The sequence below is a fragment of the Rhinolophus ferrumequinum genome, chromosome 12 (genome assembly GCF_004115265.2).
Source record: "Rhinolophus ferrumequinum isolate MPI-CBG mRhiFer1 chromosome 12, mRhiFer1_v1.p, whole genome shotgun sequence".
Classification (NCBI taxonomy): domain Eukaryota; kingdom Metazoa; phylum Chordata; class Mammalia; order Chiroptera; family Rhinolophidae; genus Rhinolophus; species Rhinolophus ferrumequinum.
In genome coordinates this window covers 38,597,524-38,618,862 of record NC_046295.1, presented here as the reverse complement: position 1 = coordinate 38,618,862, position 21,339 = coordinate 38,597,524, and the positions used below count along the sequence as shown (strand labels likewise).

General features: G+C 39.1%; 1 protein-coding gene across 1 annotated transcript in view; it reads right to left on the bottom strand.

The window, feature by feature from the left end:
• The window catches only part of TMC1 (transmembrane channel like 1), a 157,502-nt gene extending 136,581 nt beyond the window's left edge, over positions 1 to 20,921 (bottom strand). Inside the window, exon 1 of the mRNA XM_033122084.1 lies at positions 20,853 to 20,921. The gene's annotated coding sequence lies outside the window, so the exon portion shown is untranslated. The remainder of the gene's footprint in view (positions 1 to 20,852) is intronic.
• Positions 20,922 to 21,339: the final 418 nt, after the last annotated feature.

The following is a 21,339-nucleotide window of genomic DNA, read 5'->3' as shown; positions in this document are numbered from 1 at the left end:
GTGCTTTCTGTGAGACCTTTATTCTGTTTTCCCTTGCGCCCTCAGTTCAGCCAACATCCAAAGAAAATCAGAGTAGAACTCAAATCTAATACGATTGGAAATCAGACATGGAGTTAGGGCAGAATAAAGATCTCTGTCCTGCTCGTTGGATTCAAAGTTAGGGTAGGAGGAGGAAAACTAATGACAACCCCCTTCACTGTCCTCAGTCTGGCTAAAGAGCACATCATCTCATCCCAGAATCAAAAGATGTGGCATGTCTCCTAGGTTTTTAACTAGTCTCTCGGTTTTTAACTGCATTTTAGTTCATTTACCTAGTTTTTCTTGTTCAATTCTTTTAAAAACAAATATGTTCTAAGTTGCATCTGTTCTAATACAGTAAATTTGAAAATCCAAGCCTAAAGAGATCATTTCCTTATAGATGTTTCTTTCCTGTTCTCCATTCAGTGTTTCTCTCCGTTGCACCCTAAATTGTGTCTGATTATATTGTTACCCCTGCAAATACGTTTGCTTTACACTTCGAATCAGCTAAAAATGAGTTTAATATTCTTGATGTAAACGCTCACACACTCCCTCTTGTGCCAAAGCACTTCCGTGGCTGCATCAGGATTGTGGATTCCTGGTCAGTCTCTTTGGGAATTACATGAAGCATTTTGGAGAAGGATCCCCCTCCAAAGCCAAATTTCTCTACACTGGTGAATTGTCAGCTAACTACATCAATATATTGAAAACACCTTTTGAAGTGCAATATAATCACCATAAATCTACCCTGGCCAGACTGGAGATTCTTAGAGCTCAATCTTTTAGTCACTTATTATCAGCCCATGACAGATTCACCTGCACCAAACCGGGCTGCTTCTCTCTAGGTGTAGGAGATAAGTACAGAGCTTTGTGCACACAGATGGGGTATCCAGGTTAACTTCAAAATAATGCAAATGTAATTTTAAGACTATAACCACATTTTCTACTTTTGACTTTTTTCTCTGTTTGGTGGCCTTGGTCTAGTCATCTCACTTTTTTTGGGTTCTCTTTGCTCATTTTGAAAATGAAAAAAGTTGAACTAGATCAGCAGTTTCCTAGCCAGAGTATTACATTTCTGATTTACGTTAAAAAGTATAAAATTAAGCATGCTAACTATAGAAATTTGGGAAATAAAGAGAAAATAAACTACAGTTGTTTGTAATCCTGCCACACAGGCATGACTATTCACATTTCACTGTATATTCATCGAGTTTTCTTTTGATGCATATTTGTACATGCATTGTTTTTAGCAAACTGAAATATTCTGTAAGCATATTTTATAACTTGTTTTACTTAGTAACGTATCACAAATATTTTCCTAAATCATAAACTATTTTTCTACAACAAGGTTCAAATGGCATTCCCATATATGAGTACACGTTATTTTTGAATGTTTACCTTGTTTCTAATATTCCATTATTTTTCACAATGCTGCTATGTATATCTATGTTGGAATTACATTCATATCTTTGTGAACTAAAAACAGTTATTCTTATTACTGTTCAAATTACTACATCTCTGGATGACGGGAGCCTCTTTAGTGGCTCTAGTCACCCACTGACACCATACATAGTTATCACAGTATTATTGACTATATTCCCTATGCTGTACTTTACAGCCCCAGGACGATTTTGTAACTGCCAATATGTACTTCTTAATCCTTTCCATTTTTTCACGCTGTCCCCCAAGTCCCTCATTTCAGGCAACCATCAGTTTGTTCTCTGTATCTATGAGTCTATCCCTGTTTTGTTTGTTCATTTGTTTTTTCAGATTCCACATGTAAATGAAAACATATGGTATCTTGCTCAGTGTGACTTATTTCACTTAGCATGATACCCTCTAGGTCTATCCATGTTGTTGCAAATATAAGATTTCATTCTTTCTTATGGCTGAGTAATAGTCCATGCACATATGTACCATCCAATTATCTACTGACTGGCACTTAGTTGCTTCCATATCTTGGCTATTGTAAATAATGCTGTAATGAACAGAGGGGTGCATATACCTTATCAAATTAGTGTTTTAGATTTCTTCGGATAAATACCCCGAAGTTGGGTTACTGGGTTATACAGTAGTTTTATTTTTAACTTTTTGAGGAATCTCCATACTGTTTCCATAGTGGCTGCACCAATTTGCAATCCCACCAACATTGCATGAGGGTTCCCTTTTCTTCACATCCCTCATTAACACTTGTTGTTTTTTGATTTATTGATAATGGCCATTTTGACAGGTGTTTGACTAGTGACGTTATCTTTTTATATGTCTACTGGTCATCTTCAATAGTATTATTATTAACAGTGTAATTGTTGAAAACTATGATTGCTGCAGTTCTTTTACATTTGTTTATATGTCACTAATGAAGTGCAGTCAAATTAATATGTTTTAAAGTCACTTGAAGATTTCTCTTGTGTGGTTTTGCCACCAATTCAATGCAGTTAGGTTAATATGTTTATTTTTACTTTCTTTTTAGAAATTGTTCCTTTTTATTTTTTTCTAGTTATAGAAAATAATAATTTGATTTCAAAGTCAAACCTACTAAAAATCTATACCCAGAGAAGCCTTGCTTCTATCTCTTTCCTCTTCATCCTCTTCACCTCCATTTGTATATATATGGAGAGAGACTGATTGATTGATTGATTGATTGTTTGATTGATGTTAAGGAACTGGCTCCCAATTGTAAAGACTAACAAGTTCAAAATTTGTAGGACAAGCCACCAAGCTGGAAATTCAGGTAAGAATTGATTTTGCAGTCTTGAGGCCAAATTCCTTCTTCTTTGGGAAACCTCAGTCTTTGCTCTTAAGACTTTCAACTGATGAGATGAGATCCACCCTGATTATGGAGGGTAATCTGTTTTACTCAAAGTCTAGTAACTTAAATGTTAATCACTTCTAAAATATACCTTCACAGCAACATCCAGGCTAGTGTTTGACCAAACAACTGGGCACCATACCCTAGCCAAATTGGCACAACGTTAACCATCATGTGTACACATATATTTATATATTTACATATAAATATATAAATATATATATATATATATATATATATATATAAATACACACACACACACACACACACACACACACACACTTCTGGGGATAAATGGTAGCTTACAATTCATACTTTGTCTATCTTTCTGTTTAACTTAACAATCTATCCTAGAGATTACTCCTGGCAGTGTACAGAAATAGTCCTCGTTTCATCTCTCAGGTGCATGATCTTCTATTATGTGGATATAACAACATGAGTTCACACAGATCCTATTGGTGGACATTAGAGTATTCTTCTACTCTTGTTCTCTTACAAATCATTCTGTAGTGAATAGCATTGCATGCAATTATTTTCATGTACTATCATTTTGTAAAATGCATGTAAATGCCTTTGTGATGAACGAAATTATTTTGGAACGTTACTGAATTCACAATATTCTTACCATTCTGTATGGTCTCAGTTAACGTATTTCAAACATGAAGCTGCCTGCCATCATGTGAGGGTCTAAGAAAATCTCCAACACTGAAAAAGAGTCCTCATCCTGGACTATCAAGCATTTTTCATTCCCATAAGAAAATGTATGAACAGTTCTTAAAGAAAAAAATCCTCTCTCTCTCTAACTTTTTACTTAGTTTCGTTTATTATAATAATGCTACTTAAATATGTAATACAAAATGAGACATAAACTACTTATGATGTAGTTCTTATATAATAACATGACTAAACTACTTTACAAACTCAAAGCAAACAGACCTACAATGCTAATAACGTTGAATTCAACAACACTAATTTAACTTAATAGATGATAATGGCTTTATAAAGAGGAGCCATTCCTTTCATTATAAATATTATACTGACTTGTGAGGAGGAGAGGACAGGTTCTTTGGAATCTGGTTCACCCATCCACCTGTGCCCTTTTCATGGTTTGATTCTCTCATCACTGGACTTTATTCATATGACTGTGAAAACTGCAGCACACAAGCCCCATTCCATCATTTGGCCTCAGTTACAAAATAGGTTGACCTCTTTCTGCTTATGTTCTTATTCAACAATTGCAAACATATAGTTTAGTACTGACACAACCCCCATTGTATGTCAGCCCTAGGCTCTGAGGTTCAGTGTGATGATCATAAACATTATAATATATACATAAATTCCAATTATTATATATGAATATACATGAATATACACACATATATAATACACACATAGTTTCATTTTAACTTTCCCTACCGTTTCATGTCTAGTAAGAATAGAGCTGAGATTCAAACCCCGATCTTTCCGTTACTCTAAACCACTCAGACTAAAATGGGCCAATGAATTTTTCATGACTTGGGGAAATGACGGCAGAAGTGGCTGTGACTCATTGGAAGAGCCATGGAATCTGAATCCAGATAATTGCAGCCCAGCTCTACTATTCACTCGCTTTGTAAATTAGAACATGTCCCTGAACTTCTCTGGATTTCACATGAGGAAGCTATCAAGGGCCCTAGCCATGATCTAGATTCCAAAATTCTGTGAATTTGCTATGCTAGCAAAACATCCCTTTTATAACAAAGGAATGACTCAAGCAATATTCTCCTTTTTCGCTGTGGAGTTTCTGATTCCATTTTACTAATCTGGGAAGTGTCTATTCCAAATAATTTAATAGGATGACTCTTTGATCGAAGGATACGGTTTTTAAAAAGCTACCCACTCTCTTGGCCTCACCATAGTAGAGTAGAAAATATATTTGAAAAATTACTCAGTACAATTTCTCATTTTACTGATGCAAGTTACATGATTTCTCCAAGATCACACAGTTTGTGTGTATTATAGACAATTTTATTACCTGGATTATTAAGATCTAACATACCAGAATGCCCTCAAAATTATCTTCTGATATTTGCCACCAAAAAAATACAGAAAAGGCAAGCAGCATAAGAGAGCGGTTATGTGTAGGCTTGGAAATTAAACTCCTGGGTGCGAATTCCAATAGCGCCATTTACAGCATGATTTTGAGCCAATTATGTAACCTCTTCATGCATCAGTTTTTTTCATCTGGAAAATGAGGGTGACAACAATTGCCATACTTCCAGTTTATCAGGAGAATTAAGATAGCAATCCATATAAATAAACTGTATAGTATATTGGCATACAGAAAATAATATTAGCTAGGATTAAGACTAGATTGTATATTTAATACATTTGCTAAATTTGGTTCAATTGCACATCTTTCACTGATATTCAGGATCATAATTATTCTAAAATGATCTTTAAAGATTGTTAGTATGTAAGTTAGACTTATGATAAAAGTGTCCACTAGAAAAAAATGAGCTCTAAAATTAATTTTAAGAAGGATGAACCAGTAGAGAACTATTTTCCACTGCAGAATAGTAAAGTGAAGTTATTCCCTTGAAAACCCTGTAAAACTGACTCCAAAATCACATATAAGTAACACACGACATACACTGTTCTCAAAATTTTGTCTCCCATTAAGCAGTTGATGATTTGAGTTTTGCCAGTGTAGGGACATTGCTTTAACATCACCATATTTAACTGACAGCGATTAAATCCATTTAATATACTGTGTATGAATTTCAAAAGGCCTTTATGACTGTTTATCTCATCTTCATGGACCTTTAAACTTAAGCTTTGATTGCAATAACGAAGCGATTTCCTAAAGTTAAGTATCTCTTCAAGGCTACTGCCAGGCTGTCCAGCTGATCAAATTATGATGTCATCCAGACACAGACCTTCACGTGCCCTTCTCTTCAGCTTGTCCACTAATTAACAGTATGTGTGTGCTTGAAGGGGTGGGGCAAGACATGGTCCCCTGACCTTAAAAAAGAACATTGGTCAAAAAAATGTCAGTTCAGTTCAGGGAATACAAGTGTTTCAGTTATGCTCTGTTTCAAGAGTTTTAGGATGATAATACACAGGTTCATTTAAAACTTAAAGTACAATAACCCATGTTGGAGCTATCCATTTCTCTCCTTCCCTTTCTGAAATGTTAATTTAAGGTAGTCGGTCTTAAACACGGAGCCCCAGAAGATTACAGTCAAAAGACCTAGCTCAGGGGCACATTCCCCAACATACTTTCCTAACTATTCATTTTTCTCAGCTGTCATTCTTCCTCCCTCTCACCATTAATAAAATGTCTCGGTCTCTCCCAACTCCTGGGACTGTAACAGAGTGAAATGCTTGGTCTCTCTGACTCCATCTTGTTCAAGCCTGCTTAGTCTTGTATATAGACGTGCTAATCATTAGAGGGATTCTGCTTGCGGCTTTAGTTTTACAAAAACAGCCCTTCCCATTTCCCCTTCCCTTGACATAAAAGAAGCCTGAACTCTGTACTTTCTTAAGATGGATTTGGGGTACCACCAGGGTTCCCATCTTCTCGGTTGGCACCTTCTTGATCGATAAACCTTTACTCCAAACTCTGACATTTTGAATTTTGGCATTTGGAAGCATCAGGCACATGGACTTTGGACCTGTAACAACACCTTACATCTAACCCACCACCCACCTAGCCCACACCACCCATCCCTCCACCCCCCCACCCACACACACACAAAAACCATACCCCCTTTTAATATTCTAATGTTCTCAGGTTCAGCTATTCATCCCCCCTCCTTCAGCACCCACCACCCACACCTATACCATATTCATATTTATTCCATTGGCCCAAATGTAATTATTTCAATGAGTAGTCCGTTATCTTAATGAACACGCCAAAGAAATCTAGGAAGACACACAGCTTCAGGATACTAGACAGACATAATGTTGCTAAGAGGCATGAGCACTATCCATCCAAAAGATACTTAGGGAACAAAACAAGTAAGTTAAGGTAGATTAATATACTAATGATTTGAGGGATGAAAAAAATTGATGAGGAAACTATCACATTCCCTAATAAATGCATCATATCCCACTTTTCTAAGAAGTATTATAAAATGATGTTAAAATTAGAGCGAGGGAAAAAACCAGCCAGTCCTAATAGCTGGTGGATAAACTGACAATCTCCTTAACCTCTTTCAGACCAGGATTTATCAACCTTGGCACTACTGATCTCTTAGGCAGAATAATTCTTTGTTATGGAGAGCTACTCTGTGCATCGTACTCTGGACTTTACCCACCAGATCCAGTAACACCCCTCCTCCAGTTGTGATAATCAAAAATGTTTCCAGATATTGCCAAACATTCCCTAGGAGGCAAAATTTTCCCAGATTGAGAGCAACTCTCATAGATTAAACAGATGACCGCTTGTCCTAGATCAGGGTTCAGTAAACTACAACGCGTAGACCAAACAAACAAACAAACAAACAAACAAAAACCCACTGCCTATCTTTGTAAATAAAGTTTTACTGGAAAACAGCCACACTCATTCATTTGCTCGTCTATGGCTGCTTTGTCATTAAAACAGCAGAGTCAAGTAGTGGTGACAAAGGTTGTATGACCCATAAAACCCAAAATATTTACTATCTGACTGTTTGGGAAAAAAAGTGTGCCAACCTCTGCCCTAGTCTCCCGGTTTCGAATATTTATTTTTTTTTAGTAATGACAAGTTTTTATAATGAAATCTTATATAGAACTTGTGTCAGACAGGGTCCAGATGGAACATTCAACTTGGGTAATTTGAGAAAGTAAAGCATAAGAGGAATAATTTTTGCAGCCATTTTCAAAGGTGTGTCAGACTATAAAGATCAAAGGGCTAAGAAAGCTGAGCATTATTATGGAAGGGAGAGGACCAAAATGACCCTGTAGGAAGGGAGCCAGAGGAATGAATACCTCCTTCACAGTCTCCTTTCCTCCAATCTCACACTAGTGTTCCCCAATGGTCAAGCCCAAACAGAAGCAGGAGGGCAAGCTATTCCACTGACACAATGGTCCTGACAGGTCAGCCTCCTGAGGCACAGAGCAGAGTGTGGAAAGGTGGAGAGTGGACCTGGGGGGCAAATGGGAAATCCCCAGCATAGAGACCTAATATCTAAAACTGATCAAAGCAAAGCTCCCATGATGTTTAGTGGGAGAAGGTATTGAGAGCAGTACAGCTTGTTCTTATCTCTGACCCACTGATCCCAGTTGAAAAAGGGAAGAGGAAAATCCTGTCCTAAATCCTCTTCTGGCCATCTGACTTCATTTGTCTCCCTTCTGACACAAAATCCCATAGTCAGATAGACCAATGCTGTCTTTTCTAACAACTACAATCCTTACACCCTTTCCTACCATTCAAACCTTCAACCTCAAGAATCAGACATGCCCCCCAACCTTCCCTGCCCTCTACTTCTCTGCTTATGTCCTCAAGCTTCTAAACATTGATAGAAAATTTGAAGTTCCCTGATTACTGAATCGACCGCAATGTCATAATATCAGACAACAGGGGCCTAACTGCTTGCTCAGCTTCCCATGAGTTTCAACGCTTAACTAAAATTGCGTTAAATATCCCAATCACCAAGTCTGATAACCTTATCCTCTCTGCAACAAAAGATCTTGCCATCATTCCTTCACTCTTGATTTACTTCTTCCGCTGTCTTCCATAGCACCTTATATCCTAGGATTGCATATTTGAACGAAAGCATATTGGGCATCAATATTTCCTCCTTAATAATGAGATTATAATTTAGAAAGCTTTATCACCAAATGATGTTGGGCCCTTGCCCTTGTCATATCCTAAGAAGACAAGAGCTTTAAAACTAAACATGACATTGCCATGATCAGAGGAGATACTTTATACTAAGCTTCAGAATGTAAAAATTTTTCTAACCTAACATATTCATGAAAGATGGAGAGAGAGAGAGAAAGAGAGAGAGAGGATATAAATTTGCTGAACATTATATATAGATGGTTACGGGTAGAGAGAGAACAGGCAATAAGCCAGTAAAATAAACAATAAAAAACAATCCCTGGTGCGTGGTCAGGCGTGAAGTTGTAGCTTGGGCCTTCAGTGACTCCAGCAATGAGTTAATAAACCAGTAAAATATGTGTCCATTTTAGATTTCCAGAGGCCACAGCACTTGCAACAAAGTGATTTACGTGACCAAGGTCCCCTGAGGCAGGATCATACTCTTGTTCCCCAAGATGGCTTAAATATTCAGCAGAGCCATCTGTACTATTGAAGAAATAATCTCCACAAAGCTCTCAAGACCACATCCATCTACAGTACTATAAATGCCATTGAATAAAATGAAAATAAAATGATCTATAGTGGGTGGCAATTTATTCTTCCTCCCACCACCTCCCAAAACTAAGAGACAGGAACTAAATAGTAGATCCTCTTTATCTTTGTCATGAGTTCGCAGATACGGCAATTTCTCTATAATCAGAAATGTTCATTGGGGATGAAGTAAATTTCTACCTAAAAATATGTTTTCACAAAGAATGACATTTGTATTAGAATAAGGTAACATCAGTCCCAAAACACCCTAATAAAATGTTCCCAGTGTTCCAAAGTGTCTGGATTAGTGGCATGGTTGGGAGACAGGAATTCACTAAGAGGAAAATCACAGCAATTCGATAGTGTATACAGTTCTGACGGGATCAACCCTAATCCATCACTTACTGGTTGAGTGACCTTGAGTGAGTTACCTTAATTTCTCAAGTCTCAGTTTCATATGTAACAATGTCATAGAGGAGAAATAGTTTTCCTCTACCCTTCTGATTACTAGCTGAGACCTTTGTAATAAAAGACAGATTAATAAGAGAAAAACAAACAGAAGTTTATTAACGTGTATACCTCTTTTATACATGGGAGATACCCAGGGAAAATGAGTAACTCTCAGGAAGGCTTAAAACTCCCACTTAAATACCATCTTCAGCTAAAGACAACAGAAAGATAAGTGGGAGGAGATCAGTTTGGGGGAGGTTGCCAGGAAAAGTGTAGTAAACAAGGGTAAGGTTGTTATGAAGATTTAAGTCTGGTGCCTTCTCCAGTGATAAGGGTTTCTTGTGATTTAGAGCCATCCTTCTCTTCCTAGTACACAGAGAAAAACACCATTACAAATAGAGAGCTCCTTTACAAATGTACATTTTCCTTACAAAAGGGTACCTTCTACTGTGTTTGCAGAGCTTTTCATATCTGCAATTTTTCAAAATAATCAGCTCAAAATAATCCTTATGTCCAAGATACATATTTCAGGGTGACACATTCTGTTACCCTTCCGTGTGATGCTAAAAATGCCTGCATTCTCGTGTTGCCATAAGGATTAAATAAATACAAGTAAGATATTCAGAACACAGTTGGAACATAGAAAGTGCTCACTAAAAATTAGCCTTTACTACTTCAGAGCAATGGTTCTCCCTGTGTGGTCCTTGGACCACCAGCTGCAGCATCACCTGGGAAACTTGTCGGAAATACAAACTATCAGGCCTCATTCAGACCAACAGAATCAGAAACTCTGGGGCTAGGACCCAGTAATCTGTTTTAACACTCACAGAATATAGGGTGAGAAATAGAGTGAAGAAATAAAATGGAGTCACTATAGTCAAGCGGCTAAATGACTAAAATCAAGTAGATAGAGGTATGAGGCAACAATTCTGTTCTTGTTTTCACTAGGCTTTTAATCCTTCCAGTCCTGCTTCAGTGCCTGGGTGTAGGTCAAACCCCCTCTGATTGCTCCCTGAAGGACTAAGGAAAAAATGGTCATGTGCCCAGATGACCACTGGTCATCTAGAGGATTACCATCTCAAACCTCAGAGGCTCAGAACGTAGTTCTCAGAGGCTAAGAACGTAGGAGTGATTCTTCTCAAGAAAGTACTGTTCACTAAAAGAACTCTTAGCTTTTCTTTCTTCTTCAGAACACTCTGGGCATCGCCTAGTTGTGTTTACAGTTTGCAAACCTAAGTCCTTTGAATAAATCTTTATCATTTATTTCTAGCCAAAGCCTCCAGTGTCTTTTTGTGTTTGTTCAAGGGTTGTTCAAGGGTAAAACAGAAAATAAGTTCTACTGGATTCATCATTAAGGACTTCTGGTTTTTTTGTGACTATTTAAATGCATATGGATGCTTGTTTTTTGTTTTGTAAATAACTAGAAAAAGAATTCCAATAATGACTTGAGAACAGCGGGATTTCTGTAGGATTACTCTTACCATGTATTTTTGATTTCGCTGGATAGAATACTTCATACCATACAACCATATTCCAAGAAATCTATTATTAAATTCTGTTAATGTATTTTATAAAGCCAAAGATATGATGAAAAAACTTATTTAAAAGAGAGACAGCCTACAGTATTGGTGATAATCATGAGATTGTACATTTGAACACAGCATATTAGTCTTAACCATTTCCACAAATAATATTATACAACTGTAAGACTGGAGCATAGGCACATGCTGAATCACTGACAAAGGTAGATACAGGCATGTAACACAGGATTTCAAAATCTGTGTATTTGGTTACTTAAGTATAGTCAATAAGGTACATATACAGTTAAAGATAAAATTGCCATTTAGAACAAAGTAAACCAAATTATATATTTTGGTCACTTCTCCCTCCACACTGCTGCCATAGATTTTTCTAAAGTACACATTTAATCATGTCACCGTATAGCTTACAAGACTCCCTTAAATGGCTTTCAGCCTTGCACCTGAGAGCCTTTGTAATGTGGCGCCTGCTGACCTATTTCATGGACCCCAATTCCATAATTACACTTCCTCCATGGAGCCTTCCTGACAGCCCCTTCCCCACCACTGAGAACCTGGTGCCTCCTCACTCAGCTTCCTGAGCGCTGTGTGCTGATCTCTCGTACTAATTTTTACATCACATCTAATTGTTGTTTGAACATCTGTCTCTCAACAAGACTTTTACTTAACTTTCACTGACAGTAAGATGCATTTTCATTTTTGTGTCCCCAGCAGTTGGCCTAAAGCTCAGCACGAAGGAGATACTTAGCAAATAAAGACTTTCCATGCGTCTAAAACGTGAGATCTATGCATGAGTCAGGAAAACACAACGATCATCTGGAGCCTCTCTCTACCCACATAAAGACCAGAACCTTTCAATTTGAGAAAAAAACTCCATGGCTTCCAAGGTTCTAGAGTCCTCCTCATTCTAGCAGACACACTCTCCAAGACAGAACATCCCATCTGTTGCCATCTTCTGATATCCTCTAAAACTCTGATTTCATTTACAATATTCTGACCCCCAAAGTTACGACGTCAGTTGATATTGGATGGAAACCCCCAGTTTTTATCCCAGCCCCTAAGACATGAGCTTCAAGACTTAAGTCAAAGCTGCAAAATAAACTGGGTGTAGCAGTTTAAAAGCAGCTGATCCCACATGTTTAGGCCTACTGAGTAATCCTCCTGGCTCCAGAATCATGATAATTATTTGCTCATCCACAGCCCTGCTGCCATTTCACTACCTCTCAGACTGGCATTTTAGAATACTTTCCCTTCTCAACTTGGCTCTGCACTGTGTCCCTGGTATTGTATTCTTGCTAAATCATTCAGCCTAAAGCATCTGGCCCAGGGTAACTGGGATACCCAGCCAGCTATCCTTCCCTGGAGCACTCAATGCTTAAGAGGTACAATATCTTGAATTAATCACAAACTGTTTGAGAATATCCTATTTGTTTGGATGCTCATTAACGTGTCCCTGTCTACTGCCATGTTCCTTAGGACAAAAGATACATTTCCAGTTTTTAAGTAAGTTGGAGTAATGGATGAGTCTGGATAGAATGACAATAACTCCCTCTGTTAAGTACCGAGCTCCTTATAGTCTGCCTGAGAAATCTATTGATAGTTTCCTGTTGATTCTGAGATGTCTGAGGCTCTTCCTTCCTCTGAAACTTCCGTGATGCTCTTTTGCAATGACCAGTGGAAGCTTTAGTTTTCTCATCTTTGTAGAACGTCCATAAAAAATAATTTAGGTAATATAAATAAAACAAGGTATTGTACAAACCTCACACATTGTAAATAATCAATAAATGGCAGTTATTGCAACTGGATATTGGAGGCTGTATTAGTTTCCAAGGGCTGCCATGACAAGTATCAAAAACTGGCTTAAAACAATCGAAATTTAATTTCTCAGTTCTGGAGGCTAAAAGTCCAAAATCAAGGTGTTGGCAGGATCATGCTTTCTCTGATGTTTCTTGAGAAGATTCCTTCCTTGTCTCTTCTAGCTTCTGGTGGTTGCCAGCAATCATTGGTTTCTTGGTTTTAGATGCATTATTCTAATCATATGGCTATCTTCTCCCTGTATGTCTTCAAATCACCTTGCCTCTGTGTGTGTGTGTCTGTCTCTGTGTCCAAAGTCCCCTCTTTATAAAGATACCAGCCATATTGGGTTAGGGTCATATCTCTATAAAGATCATGTTTCCAAATAAGATCATATTCTGAGGTAGAGTTAAGACTTCAACATATCTTTTGGGGGAGAATATGAAATTCAACCCATAACAGAGGTGAAAAATAGAAGAATATGTCACCACAAAATATGACTGCCAGAGTTCAGGACATGCCACCCCAAAATATGCTACTTCAGTATATTGATTATTTTGAGCTATAGGCACTTGAGAAACAGCAAACACAGGGAGAGCCTTTCTCTGAACTCACCTGGCTATCTAAAGTCAGATCCTCTAAAAGAAGTTCAATTGTCATAAATCCCCTCCCCAGGAATTTCATCAACCAGAGAAGATTGACTCTTATCCCGGGAGAGAAGATGAGAAGTTAACACTATACCCAGACAAACTTTGTCACAAATTATTATACCTCCCAGCTAAAGACCCAATCCTCTAAGGACACATTCACCTTTCCTAAAATCATTTCCTAAAATCTCCCCTAAGAGGTATGCATCCTCCCTCCCTTTCCCTATCAAGATACTATTTAAGACTGAATTCTAAGCTACTTTGGGGAGTTACTCATTTTTCCCTGGGTATTTTCCATGTATATGAGGTATACAGGTTAATGAATTTCTGTTTGTTTTTCTTTTGTTAATCTGTCTGTTATTGTAGGGGTCTCAGAACTCAGAAGTATAAAGGGGAAATTACTTTTCCTCCCCTACAGAGGAATAGTAACCCATTGGGGTAGAAATAGAGAATAGTATTTTGTTTTTCTAATAACTGGCACAATTTTGTTTTGTTGATCTCCTTTTTCTTGCTGGGGAGAAGGATTCCTAATTATGTTTCAGTCTAGTGTTAAAATTTTTTAGTCCCCTTTGGTTAGTAAAAGAGACAAGTTACTACTTCAGGCTCTGGTTGTCCCAGAGTGTACCTGCTTGGGGGATGCAGGGCACGGGGAAGGCAGAGGCGTGCTGGGGAACCAGCTCTTCATAGGAGAGAAAATCAAAAGGCCTAAATTTGTAACATTTTCTGATTTCCCCTATGTGTTGAGTGCTATTTTAACTACTCCTACGATGGCTGACTCAAGCTACCAATGAACAACTGGCCAAATTTCTGAAAATTTAAACTTAGTCTCATGAGCACGTATGGACTGTTTGTCATATATCACTGAAGGCATGGTCTGCTTTCTCTATAAAGAAAGTAGATCCTTATAGAGATATGGTCCAACATACCTTCTCCCTTTCTCCTCTCTAATTCTCCAACTTGTGCCTATCCCCAAAATTTCAGGCAATGGATGATGAGGGGAGCAACAGTGTCTTATTTGAGGAAATGGCAATTCTGATATCCGTTTCTGGTGATTGTTGGTGCTTCTCTAATACCAACATGGCAAGGTCAGTGGTCTCTTCTACATGGCAGATGTCCAAGGATTGGCTGTGCATTTGTTGGTTCATTGGAGTGTCCTGAAGGGGGGGTCTCTGCATAGTCTATGGTTTGGAAAATACAGCTTCAACTTGGCCCCTTTGTACCCATTTCCCCAGCCCTTCCCTTGCAAATTCAATCTACAGACTTTTTGAAACTGGGATGCACTGACCCACTAGTCAGCCCGTCTTGGAGAAGGCTTTTGTCCCATCCATCTTCTTTGGCATCCACCTAATGGAGGGGAACCAAGTATCTTTGCAAATAGATGAGAAATGCAGGGGTACCCAGGTATTCTCTCTCCTAGTTAAGCCATGTCTCTCCTATCACTTTCTCTTAGCCCAATTAGTATCAAACTCTGCCGGTCCAATGGGAAGCAACTATAAGACAAGAAATCATTGTCAGCACCTAACCAAGTGGAGAGGAGGGAACAAATGATGATGATATCCCCAAATGTACAGGAAAAGGAAAGGAACAAGCCCAAAATCCTTCCCTTCCATGGAAAAAAGAGTAGGAAGAAATAGTTTCCACAATATGAATTCTGCTTTCTCCCAAAAGGCATCTTCTTCCTCCCTGCCAGTCCTCTTTCAGTATTTGCTCACTGTTAAAAACTGGGAAACCAGTTTGGTCTAACAAGCAGTAGGAAGGCAAGGATTAGGAATCTCCTGGCCCCAAGCCAGTCCCTGGGCCTTGGAGAATTTAGTAATTTTATTATCAAGGCTGTGTCCACTGTATTTGCTACACCCTTCATCAACTTCTGGGGGTGGAAAAAGATATAAGTAATAACAGAAAACATTATGAAGCAGGGAACAACCAGTACCTTATAATGCCCCATTACATTATTGTTCTAGAATTGCAGAAAAAAAGAACACCTTGCTTTTTAATCAAAACTGACCATAATCAAACCTGCCTCCTATGTTGGAAGAACAGGGAGAGGATATAATTCACGTCACTGGGAAAATAAATCTCTATGCTGCCCTGTTTCAATTGCAGAGACTGGTGGGTGAGGAAGCCGGAGATCTAGAGAAGATGCTTTAGCAGAGCAAGGACATTGGTTTCACAGAAGATGGTTTCGCAGAAATGTTCATTTGTCTTTGGACATATAGGACAGTCCTCAAGGATTGAGGATAGGGTCTATTCCATATGTGAGGAGGAGGCTATAGAAGTAAAGGAAGGAGCAAAAAAGATAACAAAAAAGCAATGCTGTGGTGGCTGAGGATTTTTTTTTTCAGTGTTTCATTTAAGATGTTTGCTCTGCTAGGATATAAACCACCATCTGAGCTCTCCAATGTGCAGTAAAGATTGTTACATGAGGGTATTTTTTTCATTGCAATTCAAAGAAAAGGGGATGACTACAGTGTTCGGTTCAGCATGGGGTAAGGAGAAGGGAACCTGCATGGGAGATGAGAGGCTAGAAATATGGAATGACTTCTCCCACAAGCAAGAAGTAGGAGCCAGCCCTGAACTAACACGAATCCCTGGGAAGATGCGGAAATCTTGGGGAAGGCAGAAACCAGAGGGTCTGTGCTGACATCTGGTTTTATTATTAATACCATTGTTCTGTACTAAGATAATCAAACAGGGTGGCCGGTTAGCTCAGTTGGTTAGAGTGTGGTGCTACTAACACCAAGGTTACCGTGGATCCCCGCACGGGCCACTGTGAGCAATGCACTCCAAAAAAAAAAAAAAAAATTACAAAAAAAAAAAAAAATTACAAAAAAAAAAAAAGAGAGAGAGAGAGAGAGCCAAACAGAACACACACAACACAGCTCCTAATAACGTCAAGGGCACAGAGGCGCCTGTATCTGGGCCAGGGACTTATAAGACTTATCATTACCAAGTCTCTACCTGTCCCTAATAAGCACTAACTTTTATTCATACTCAGAGCCACACGATGGAAAGCTTGGTAGATGTGGCCCTTTCCTGGGGCTGACACGTGAGGCTCACTCCGTGCCAGTTGCTACACATGGTTACTACCAGTTTTCAATCTTATTCTAATACAGGGTGAACAGCAGGTGCCCTCAAGGTGGCCCTTCCTCTTCCAGAAACTGAAATCTGTCACAGAGCACTGCGGCTCCACAAAGCTGAGGAAATCTGAGCCAATCTGCTCTACTGTGAGGCCTGCAGCCCCTGTGTCCCGCGGACCCGCTTGGCAAAAACACTTTTCCTGCCCCATGTGAACAGCACTGTGTCATTCTTTCTATTCTGTGCAGGAAAAAACTCAGTGGCTGGAACTTTGGTCCATTTCACATGTAAAATGTGCTTCTCAAAAGAGGCAGCATTGGAAAGTCTTCTCTAATCAACTTTTCTTATTAGGAGTGCTACATCTCGTCATCTGAGAAGTGTCCCGCAGGGCGATCTCACGATAGTTGCCACAGCTCTGTAACATGAGCAGCAAAGCCCCGAGCAGACTGTATTTCAATTTGTGAAATTCAAATCCTCAAATATTTACGAGGTTGCTGGTGACTGATGTACCTTCCACACTATCCTAAAATGAGATTTTCACTGTACATATGTATAAGCCACTGACAATCAAGTGTCTCATACACTTTTTTCCAGAGACTCCAGTGGTTTTTTTTCCTTTGCTCTTCTCTCCTACTTTTTAAACTTTTATTTCTCTAGTTAGCTATGTATTTTCTTCAAGGTGGAATGAAAGCTCTTAACATTTAAATTCTATGAAGGAGGCTTAATGACGTACAACTCTATTTTAAGCTGCCCAAAGCAACTATTTAAATACATCACATAACAGTTTCCAGAGGGGACAGTGTATACAATTTCTCATCAGGTGTACTTTGGTGTAGATTTACACTGTGTGCCTTTGACTAACTTTCTACTTAAAAAAGTCCCCGCTGCTTGCTTGTCAAAAGGTATGGTACTGGGTGCTTTCAATAAAAAAGTCTTTAATTATTGGGGTTACTCACTGTGTAAGCTTGAATAAAAAACAAGGTTTTTGTACATCAGTTTTCTCTTTCGCAAGATTAGGTTGTTGTACGATCTGCTATCCAGCTGGCTCCATCGTGAATCACCATCTTACACAAACAAGACTAATTCAGTGCACCACACCTCTAACACTCATCCTCAATATAATTGGCACACTGTGAGGACAAAATAATTGGAAAATGGGAGACAGAACGGAAAGGAATGGAATAAGGAAGAGGCGAGGTGAAGGAAGGAAAGGTAATAGGATTAATTAGACATTAGGGAACCTCCAGGCTCCCACTGTATTTTTCCATTCATATCTTTCCCTGGCTAGAAAATTGGCTTCAAAAATAGAAACCCCAAATTTAGGGGGCCGGGGGTTACTAACAGGCTGCGGATATATGAACAGTCTTTATACTCATTAGCAACTGGTTTGTTTTGCCTACCTCTTGCAAATAAAAGGTGCTCAATAGAGACTCTGATAAATGTTTGTAGAATAAGTGTTTCAAGCTAAGGTAGTAACCATTAGATAAAAGGTTGATAAGGAAATGGATAGATCAGGTGGTGAATCATAGCTGTGTCATTACAGTAGATCTGATGTGCCTCCCAAAGTGATGCAATGTGAAGTACATAACATCATATTCTTGCAATACTCGAACTGGATCAAGCTTTTAGAGCCAATTCCAGTTGAAAAAGAAAATGGAAGCTGGAGGAACAAGTTAAACACCACCTCAAGGAAACAGGCAAATCCAGAACGTGAGACACTTAAGAGACACCTGAAAATTCCTGCATCCACTCTTTCACTGGCCTTCCACATGCCAGAAAACAAGGACATTCAGTCACTGGACTGGAAAAACTATCACCCAGGTTCTGGGGTGACGGGGCTTTAAAAAGAGACAATTATAAGCATTAGCTTTGAGTCATCAGCATCTCAGAGCCCTGGAAAGAAGATGTGGAGAAAGAACTGCTGCCTCAGGCAAAGGGAGAGAAGGAGAGAAGCCTAGGGAAGGGCATCAGTAGGAGAACAGTGACTCCACGGGGGTGGACCCCCGGTCTGTGGCTCAAAAAGAAGTGTGTGGATTGACAATCCCACCCTCACCAGAAGATCCTAGGGGTAGCACTGGAAGAACAACTGTTGATGCTGCTCCCAGCTGCAGAAAAAGAAAGGAAGAGAAGGACAGCTCCGTGAGCAGCTATCAAAGGTCCTTTTCCACGTAGACAGTAGAATGAAGAGTGGTAGACAGGTGGAGCAGTAACTCCTCAGTGGGATTAGTGTCCTGTAATGACTGAATATTATCCCTTTCGTTCATAGGAGAGCATATTACAGCGAAGGGAATATAATGCCTGAAAGGAAGGGAAGAGAACTGAGGAGGCAGGCAGCCCTGATGATCTCGAAGAACCTTTGAGATGATTCTTTCCTTATTTTTTACACTGGAGCATATTTTCACAGCCAAATAACATCACGGTCCAGTCCTATAGGATCTAAGAAATTCAGCAACTATCCCCTTCAGTTCAAACTGGCAGTGTTTCTGCTGGGGTGGTTGACTAGGTATGTGGTTCTCACCATACTGATTCCCTAAAAAGCAGTTCTACCATATCCTTGCCTTTCTCTATAATATGGATAAGCTGAGAATTTTCCAAATCTTTAAATTCTGGTTCCTTCATGCTTAACAATTGCCCCTACAATTTATTTCTCTCTTCTTGCATTTTACTATAAGCATGCAGGAAGAACCAACACTTTGCTTAGACATCTCCTCGGTTAAATATGTTCCGTATTTCAGTCTGAGACTTCATCAGAATAGCCCTTACCATACACATTTCTACCAACATTCTGTTCATGATTTTTTAGGTGTTTTCTAAGAAGATGGAAGTTTTCTCTATCGTTCTCTTCTTTTCTTTCTGAGTTCCTGCCAGAATTACCTTTAACAGCCCTTCATGGTAATCTTGACTTTTCTAGCATGCAACTGAAAACTCTTCCATTTTCTACCCATTACCCGGTTCCAAAGCCACTCCCACATTTTATGATACTTGTTACAGCAGCCCCTCACTTTATGGTACCAATTTCCCTATTAGTCTGCTCAGGCTGCCAGAACAAAATACCATAGATGGGGTGGCTTGCCAAACTTTGTCATAGTCCTAGAGGCTGGAAAGTCCAAGATCAAGGTACTGACAGATTCAGGGTCTGGTGAGAACCCTCTTCTAGGCTTGCAGAGAGAGAGGAAGCTTTCTTGCTATGCCCTCACATGACAGAGGAAGCTCTGGTGGCTCCTCCTCTTCTTATAAGAACACTAATCCCATCATGGGGTTCTACCGTCATGACGTCATCTAATCTCTAGTTACCTCCCAAAGGCCCACCTCCTCACATCATCACATTGGGGGTTAGGGCTTCTACATATAAATTTTTTTTTTGGGGGGGGAACATAAGCATTCAATATATAACATTACCACAGCATAATCTAGTTTATCCTGATGGAAACAAAGCCTAAAGCAAGAGAAGACAACGTTTGGGTTGTCCACAGTGTTGGCTTCACCCAACACTGTGGACACCAAAGTACAAAAACAAATAGATTTTTTGGCATCATCCAAGCACTGGAACAACCCTCATCTGAAGGCCATTCTAATGGTAGACTTTCCAATTATATAAGAAATCAACTCCTTTATAATTTAAGCTTTTTGGAATCAAAACCAATTAACTGGTACACAGATGACATACTGTATTACGTGACTTTCAACAATGGTCATATCTGAATGGAATAAGAGAGGGCCCCAGACCTTTGAGCAGACAGTATGCAGGCTGGGCAGTGGTCTATGAAGTAGCTGGGTACAAAAGCTCTATCCAATAGGGACATCATATCCAGGGAAATGATTGACCAAAATCAATCCATTTGGCTTCAAGTCCTTCAGTAAGTCTCCTGGTAGCAGCAAGTATAGCTGAATTCGAAACAGAGGAGAGCTGCACATGGCGGTGGGACTGGAAGTGGACTAGAGAGCATATCCTTCTCCTACCAATGTTGTACCATGTCCCCAAACCATTTCAAAATTCCCCAGCATTTTCCCCAGGGAAAAAAATATTAGTTAGAAAAATGTGATATAATATGAAATAGACATGATAGCACATGAAATCAATTACATAAATTGTGGGATATAGTCACAGTTTTAGTTTTCTATCACAGAATTAAAAAGTCACATTTCATCTCCATGATGAGAGAAATCAGAAACAAAGAAAAAATATGAGTACATTCTCATACCTGGGCTCTGTCAGATTGTGCAGCCCGGGCCATCACCATGCCCTGCAGGAGGAAGGCCCCTAATGGTGGAACAACTGTGGAGAGAAAGTAACAGGTCTGGGCCTGCCCTCCAGGGGTTACAAGACAAGCAGCCATATCCTCATTCACCAGTCAGTTCCAAAATGCAAATCAATCAGAGAAGCCCAACTATATTGTTCCTGTTTTTCTGTGATGCTGGCTCTGGATGGAGATCTCTAACTTCTGTATTTCCACATGTCCTTCCAATCAAGCCCTCTTAATTACAGTACCTCTCTTCTTTGAAAACTCAACACTATTTTCAATAAATACCCAATTTTTCCAACTAGCTCTCTCAAAAAGAGAGTTTATCTTCCCTCTGACACATTTTATTTGTATTTTTTAACTGTAAAAAAAGAAAAACAAAAAATGAGTCTTTTTCTCCCAGAGCAACATTTGTTTAAACAGCCCTGAGGCTAGTCTGAAATCATCG